The sequence below is a fragment of the Corvus cornix genome, chromosome 20, assembly GCF_000738735.6.
Source record: "Corvus cornix cornix isolate S_Up_H32 chromosome 20, ASM73873v5, whole genome shotgun sequence".
Lineage (NCBI taxonomy): Eukaryota > Metazoa > Chordata > Aves > Passeriformes > Corvidae > Corvus > Corvus cornix.
Window position 1 is genome coordinate 8,637,559 of NC_046349.1, and position 8,056 is coordinate 8,645,614.

An 8,056-nucleotide genomic window follows, 5' to 3' on the forward strand; every position below is an offset into this window, starting at 1 on the left:
CATCCGGGATCCAGGCTGGGGAAAAACCCGGACTGGATATTTCCTGGAGTACGGAATGGGGAAAAACCCGCACTGGAATTTTCCCAGAACACGGGATGGATACGGGGGAAAAACCCGGATTGGATTTTTCCCGGAGTACGGAATGGATTCTTGAGAAAACCCGGACTGGATTTTTAAAAAAAAATGTAATGGGAGAAAAATCCGGACTGAAGATGATAGTACCGGTTACCTCTCAAACTCAGAACAGATTTTCATTCCCTCCTCTCCCTGCACACCACAAGAACTCATCCTCAGAGCTGAAGAAATCGACCCGGTTTATTTGTAACATGTCCCTGAAATGGAATTTAAAGATTCCGAATATTACTACCCTGACTACCTCCCACCCCCATTCAACCTGCGGGACCTGAAGCAGCTGGGCATCTTTGTCCATGTGGAAGGGGAAATGGATTTCTGTCCCAAGCCCACGGGATCTCTAGAGAAATACATCGAGTGCCTGGTGCAGCTCATAAACAAATCAGAAATTGCATGCCAGCATTTTCATTTAAAAATGCATTTTTGGGAGATCAGAACCAGTTCTTAATGGTTTAACAAACTGGACGGAAACAAACCAAAATTCCCCATGTATGTAATTTGCCAGGCACAGTTTGACAGGCTCCCAGTAATGGCTACATTTTTTCTGCACAATAAATACCAGCCTTGGAGTCATGCTGTTACTTCTGTTTGGAATGGCGCTCTAGGTGTCATTCCAAAACTGCCACTCAGCCCCGGGGACTGTCTCAGGTGACCCTGCCTGGTTCTCTCTGCTACCCTTGGCTTCAGCTGGAGCAGAGGAGACTGACACTGTGCCAGATGAGGATTTTTGGAAGGGCTGTTTCTCACAGAGCATCCAACAATATTCTCCAGGCAAATCTTCTCTCCATGATGTAAACTTCATTTCCCATACACATTTACATAAATTTGCTGGTGTTTCTCTGAAATTTCAAACACAAGGTAATCTCTGTGATGGGACACAGCTCCTTGATTTATTTGTTTACATTTCATTAAGCAAAACAGAAATGTGAGTGCTCCTCACAAGATTTTTTTAGGACATCATTGAGGACACAGGGATCTTTACAGAATTAACTCAGACATTCTGCAGATTCCTCTGCCCTCCCTGTAGTTTTGTGGGATTAAAACACATCCATGCCATTGACACCTGTCTCATTATCTTCAAATGGCAGTCCCTGGACTTATTACCAAAGTAGTCAGGTTAAAAATGATTGTTGAGGCTTAACTATTATTCGATTGCCAGTAACGTTTATCAGTGCTCTTTGCATTTGAACTGACTCAGGGGAGATTGCAGGGGGCAATAACTGGGCTGATCTGGCTCAATGCAACGTAATTGCAGGGTCACTCATGAGGTGTTTTCTATCATGTCCTACAGTGTAAGACGTAACCAACAGCAGTATTCTGTGATCATCTTCACCAGCTGTTAAACTGGGTGGGGCAGTGATCGCTATCTCCTACCATGACTCATCCCTGATAAGCTCCCTCCAGGTGCTATCTTTGTTCAATGGGCAATCAAGGACCCACCACGTGACTCATAGAATGACATCATCCCACTGTGAGCTGCTCCGCCCAGGGGGAGGAGCCAAGCATTCCCACCTGGATATAATCTGGGGTTTGAAACAGCACAAGAAGCCTTTACCTCCTAAAGTTTTGCAGGATAAGAGCTACTACTGGGCTGTCTGGTGAAGACCAGACCCTTCTACAGGATCCCTGCTACAACAGGACCACTTCATTTGGACTGCCACCACCACCACCCTGGCTAAGAGGGTGTCATGTTGTATCCTGATCCTGTCAGTGTTTTTGTTCTATTTCCTTTAGTTTAATTTTCCTGTTAAATTATAATTCTGGTTTGCAATCTGCCACTGGTTTGTTTTCAAACTGGCACATTATCAGTTTGTTCATAAAGCTGGAAATGCTTTTAGGAGACTGTGGTAGTGCTGCAGTGAGGCACTTGACCTGAGAGTAGCCAGTGGAGGTGGAAAGGCCATCCCGGCCCATGCACTTGGAGAGCACTTAACAAAAAATCCCTCTTTTGTTTGTGTGTGACCGTGGGGATATTTTCATGCACTGAAAAAAAAGTAAGTTTCCATGAAGAGTTCCCAGAAAACACCTTATATGATAAAGTTTTAAACATTAAAACTGATGTATAGACACCAACCCTCCAATAATCTCTCTGATGTTCTCTCTCTGATTCTGTCCACAGACAATGCCACACTGTTGTTAGAAAAGCAAAGGAGGGGGAGAAAAGGAAAAAAAAACCAAGGCCATTTAATGATGAATTCTAAAATCAATTTCTTCCCTGTCCTGTCCTCCCCCCTTCAGACACTGAATTATTTAATGAAAAGATCTGAGGGCACATGAACCACATTACAAAGGATGATGTCAGCTGGGGTCTCCATTACCACAATCTTCTTGTGTGTTTTTTTTCACTGACAGTCTAAAACCCAAACTAGCCATATTATTTGATGGAGTTTAAAGAAGCAGAAATTTTCAGGGGCAGGGATAACAGTCTTGTTTGTAATGAAAGATAAGCTAATTTCCTTTGGAGTTTTTAATTGCAAGACACAGGGAAGCGATAAAACAACATGAACAAATGGTCTAGAAAGTATATTTGTGATTGGGTGAATTTGTGATGCCAAACTGGTGGCAGCAATAGTGGATCAGGGGAAGAAGGAGGAGTTACTGGGCCAGAATCTTGTTTAGACAGTGCATTTTTGGGGCGAAAACTGCAGACTGGTTACAGAACACTTGTTCTGATAAATCAAGTTAGGAGAGCCTCAAATACAGAACAGTGCTAAAAGAATTGCTCTCCATGTTACCCAGCTGAGTTTCTAAAGGGTAACATATCCTCTCATCTGTGATGCTGTAACAACCCTCAGCTGCCAGTGCCATCAGTGGAGACACTCTGGTGTGTGATCTCACTTAAAGATACCACTGGTGTGTTTTAAATACATTGGAAAAAAGAATTTGACTTAGATATTTCCCCTATTTTTATTGTGTATTGATATTAGGGGTCTGTTACCAGAAATTTAGAGATATTAGAGCTCTAGGTAGATCCCATTTTGTGGAAATGAGAAAGATATAAAAATGCATTTGACTTTTTTTGAGTTTGCTTTATTTAATATGAATTGTTCTCTGTATTCCTATTGCTGGGAAGATAGAAACTTGCTAGTGAGCTATCTGGGAAAGTCAGCAACATTTATGAAAAGCAGGCAATGTTCTGTGTAAATTATTGAATATTGGCATGCACCTGGCTGAAAAGGTTGAACTAGAGATGAACTAGATCTACTCAGAGGTGGGATGAAGCCACGCCCACTCATCCTGCAGATCTAAAAAAGGCTTAATTTATGCTTTAGGCTCTATCCCCCAGTGTAGCCTCTGTCCTGGTGTCTGTGCTGTCATGGCCACTGACGGGAAGGGCTCTGCTTTTCCTGATGTCTTCCCTGGAGGACAAACATAAATATTGTGGGAGGTCTGCATAAATAAATACTTCTTTAAGCCCAGATAAATTAAAGAATAAAAATTCATGGAGTACAGTTATGGTCCAGAGTCAAGTCCATAAGTTTAGTGATAAATTTTGGGGTTTACCAGGGTAAAATGCTGCCTGAATTCAGAGCTGCATTTGCTGCACAAACCAAGGTCGTGCAAACGTGGGAGACTGATTTAGTTTAAATCTGGCTCATATATCAGTAACAGAATTGTTAATTGACTACAGAATCGTTTATAGCCACTTACACAATATCAAGGACTCTGATACTAAATTTACAAGTTTGTTTATCAGGCTGGTGAACAGGAAAACCCTTTCCTTGGAAGCTACTGCAGTTTTAAATGAATTCATTGATATAAAGCTGCTATGTCAAATTCTCAGCAATACACTCCAGTTCTGCCTAAGAGAATGAATCTGTGCCAGTTTACAGTGTCTGAGACTTTGGTCCCATGAGTCCATTTTTAGATTCACATTTTGACTATAATTGTATTTTAAAGTGTAAGGCAGAATATTATGTGGCATTTTCTTCTACTCTGTTAAAATGATCCCAGTATAATGGAAACAGGGGAAAAAAAAAAATCACTTATTTAGGCAGTTTCCAAAATTGCAGTTCTGCAGAAAGGAGGGAAGTGAGTAGTTATATTTAAAAACGTTGGTAAATTGTCAGGAGCACGGATGGAAGAAGAAATGGAAGTGGGAATGTCTGCACAGCTTCAGCAATGAGTCTGTGTTTGTGGGCACTGCGCACACGTGCAGAGCCTCCTGTTGGCACAGCCAGCTCTGTGCTCTGGCAAAAATGCTGTGGGTTTGGGAAAGTTTTGCTTTGCATTACACTCACTTGACTTTACTTAACTGTGCACACATCAAAACCCTTACTCCTCTATCTAACAGAAAAATGACTTTGAAATATACACAGTCATCTTTCTTGGGTATGTATGAAGATAACGTCAAGCATTGTGGTATGTTCATTTATGAATAATTCATCCAGCTGCACAGTTATTTATTACTATTATTATTATTAACAACTATGTGTGTATAGCTGGAAAAGACAGGAAGGCTGTAACTGCTGCCTCATGAGAGATGCTTAATCTTAAGAATTTGGTTAGACCAAGATGTGTGATGTGAGAAAGGGAAGACAGACAGTGATAAATAGATCCGATGACAGAAAGGCTTTAATAATGTTGATGGGGAGAAATGTCATTTGTTTGAGATGATTGCCTTGGGAGCACAGGCTACTGCGAGTTCCCTTGGCAGGAGCTGAGCTCGTCTGCTGCTCTCAGTGAGCTGTGGCTATTCAGAGCAGCAGTTTACATTAGAGCACATCTGGATATTCAGAGCACCAAGTCTACATTAGAGCACATCTGGCTCAGCTCTGCAGTCTCCGCGTGGTCATGGGAGCTGAGATGGGCAAGAATGTCAGGAAAGGGCAAGAAAGGCTGTCCAGGTTAGACCAGCCACCCAGAGGAACCTGCATGGGCCCAGAGGCAGCCCTGTTTGAAAACAGACTGCAGAATTCCTGATCTCACATTATTTAGCTCTCTGAGAGAGAAAAGAAGGTGTGGAAGCAGAAAACAAAGAAGCAAAGAGGAGCTTCACAGCAATAAACCACTCTCGGACAACATTTTGCTTTTATATTCCCCCTGCAATTCAGAGATATCACAAACACCTCATTGAAATTACATCAAATGTAATGCCGTGATTTACTTCTGGCTTAACTCAAGGAAAATATTTACACTTCATGACAGAACTGGGTAAAGTCTCAGTAACAATTAATCTATATTAATTATAATACCTATTTGCTGTGTTTAGACTTTTAGGAGAGCATGTGAGGAAATAAACTGAACTTAGTGCTGGTGCAAAGTTATTTATCTTGAATTCTTCTTTATGCAGTAAAAATGGAGTACTGTAGGACACCTTTGGTCTGCTTTTCTGATGGCTCTTGCATGAGGCCGGGCTGTGCTTCTTCCTTTCAAGGACTGTATCTCTATTTCTTTGCATAGAAAGAAAACAGCAATTTACAGTCATCCCTCTGTCCAGCCCCAGCTTTTCACTAGTGAGAGCAGAGCTTCTGGAGTAACATCCAGGCTGGCATTCCTCGTGGCTGCCATCTACCCTGCCCAAACCACCTCATTCAGAGGAGCCCTTTTATAATGACAAACACACAAGTGCTCAGTGAACTGAACACTCACGGGCAGAAACACCCCCAGAGCCAGGCAAATCCAGGCAGGCAGCCTGGGGTGTTCACATCCCAGATCCATACAAATTACCAGCACTGTGGATTATTCCCTCTCCCAGTCACACTGTGTGGGGCCTCTTGCAGAAAAAAATAAATTCCAGTTGTTATGTATGGGCAAATTGAAATTTTAGTACCATTTAAAGCATCAAATCTCAACTCGGGCTGTGGGGCTGGATGGGGTGGAGGTGATGATGATGATGAAAGGAGTAAGAAGTCCCTGCCATGTTTGTGTGCAGCCTGCCTGTCCCTTCAGGGGGAAGGGGGATTTCTTTTTTTTTTGAGTCACCCTAAATCATTTGGTGGTGGTTTATGGGGAGGGTGAATCCAGCCTAAATATGATGTAGGGGAATTGTTTCAGCTGGGCCGTGGATCTGACGGCAGATGGAGGGAGATGAGGTGCTAAACTTCAGCCACCCTCAGATTTTGCTTGCTCGGGTCTCTGTTATTTTACACAGCTGAACATTTAAGGGCAAATTTACACCATTTTTGTGAGGGAAAATTGTAGCACTCAGGCGTGGCAGTTGAGCTTGATGGTCCCCAGGGACCTCATGTGTTCAGTGAAGTCCTTTGCCCCCGGTGCCAGCCAAACCTGGGCACACAGCTGTGGCTTTAAGCCTCTCGAGGCTGGGGGTAAAGTGGCTTAAGGGAGCTGGGATTAGCCAGGTCTGACAGCCCTCTCTCCTACTCAGGTCCTGGACTATTTATAGGCTGATGGGCCGCCAGGCTCTATTTCAGTGCAGAACAGGCCACTGCCCAGTTCCCTTCGTCCTGCCTGGGAAAAGGGGTGGAAACTAAAATTCTGTTTACTGGAGAAGGAAAGGAGACAGGAGCAGTCCATCCCACGCTCACCTGGCAGAGGTGACCAGGATTTACTCCATCTCCACCTTCATTGTAAAACCCAGCCATTACTCTGCTGAGGGCAGTTCCCAGGCTGCCTCAGCCCTTGTGTAAAAAAAGGGAAGAGCACTAAAATATGGATAGGAAGGATAAGGGATTTATAAACCTCTCCCTCCTCTATGTTATCATGCTTGCTGTTCATCTCCAGCCCATCCAAAACTGTGGTAAAGCTTCTACCCCTGTCCCAAAACTAGGCTGGGGTAATCTCTTTAAATCCTCTTAGAGCCTTCTCCTTGGAAGTTTCTTTTTATTTTTCCTGGCATTCAGTGCATTTTATGTTGTGCAAGGAATGCTTCATAAAAACAAGATAGCTTGACTATCATATTTCTAAGAAAATACCAATGAGCTATAATATTCATTAAAAAAGGCCTCCCTTTAGGCACTAATGAGAAGTTAGGAACATTTTTATCCACATAATGAGTAAGTTTTTAACCCTCAGTCTAGGAAGGTAAGAGTATCTTCATAAGGGTATCTAACTGAGCTGTTACATTCACTGGAAGGATGGTCTGGGCCATAAAATTAGTCTGGATTATTTCATATCTTTATTCAAAATTAGCTTTCTTTTGACCTGTATTTGGCTTTGGGACACAGAAAATTTTGGATTGGCCTTGGAAATGCACAGCTGACACAGATACGAATATTCTGACCACTACATATTGTTGTTTTTATGCAAAGAAAATGTCATTATATTACTGAAAGAGATTACTTATGGTTTCCTTGTCTTCCTAGGACTTGAACCCCACTTGCTGTTAAATGAGATGATGTTGATAAACCACAAATTCTTGAGCAGCCCCTGTCCATGTTGCAGGTGCAGAAATCTGTTTTGCTCAGTTTGTCCCTTGCTTTGCCACTTGCTCCTGGGCTGATGCGTTCCCAGGGAGGCAGAGATGTGGGGCAGTGCCCTCAGCATCTGCCCATGGTTGTGTTTGTGCCCTGCAGGGACCCCTCTCCTCCCAGCCCCTGTGGGAGCACAGCCCTTCTGCACCACTGGCCCCAGTGGGGGCAGAGCAAGGGATGTGGGATTTGGTGGCCCCCTCCAATCCCAACCCTGTCCCTTCTCTCCCAGGCTGCCACAGGGGGTCCAAGCCCCCCCTTCCATAATTTCTCCTGTCTTCCAAAAAGCCCTTGCCTCCATCTACCTGTCTTCCCCCCTTCTCTCTATCTCTAGTCTCTCCATCTCCTCCATCCCTTCACCTCCCTCTCATGTCTTCATCTTCCAGCTCTCCTATTTCTCCATCTTTTATCCTCCCATCTTACCCCCATCCCTCTATCTTCCATCCTGCTCTTTCCCTCTGATTTCAGTCTTCCCATCCCTCCATTTTCTATTCCTCCACCTCTCCATTTCTCCTCCATTTTTCCCATCTTTCCATCCTTCTGCCTCTAATCTC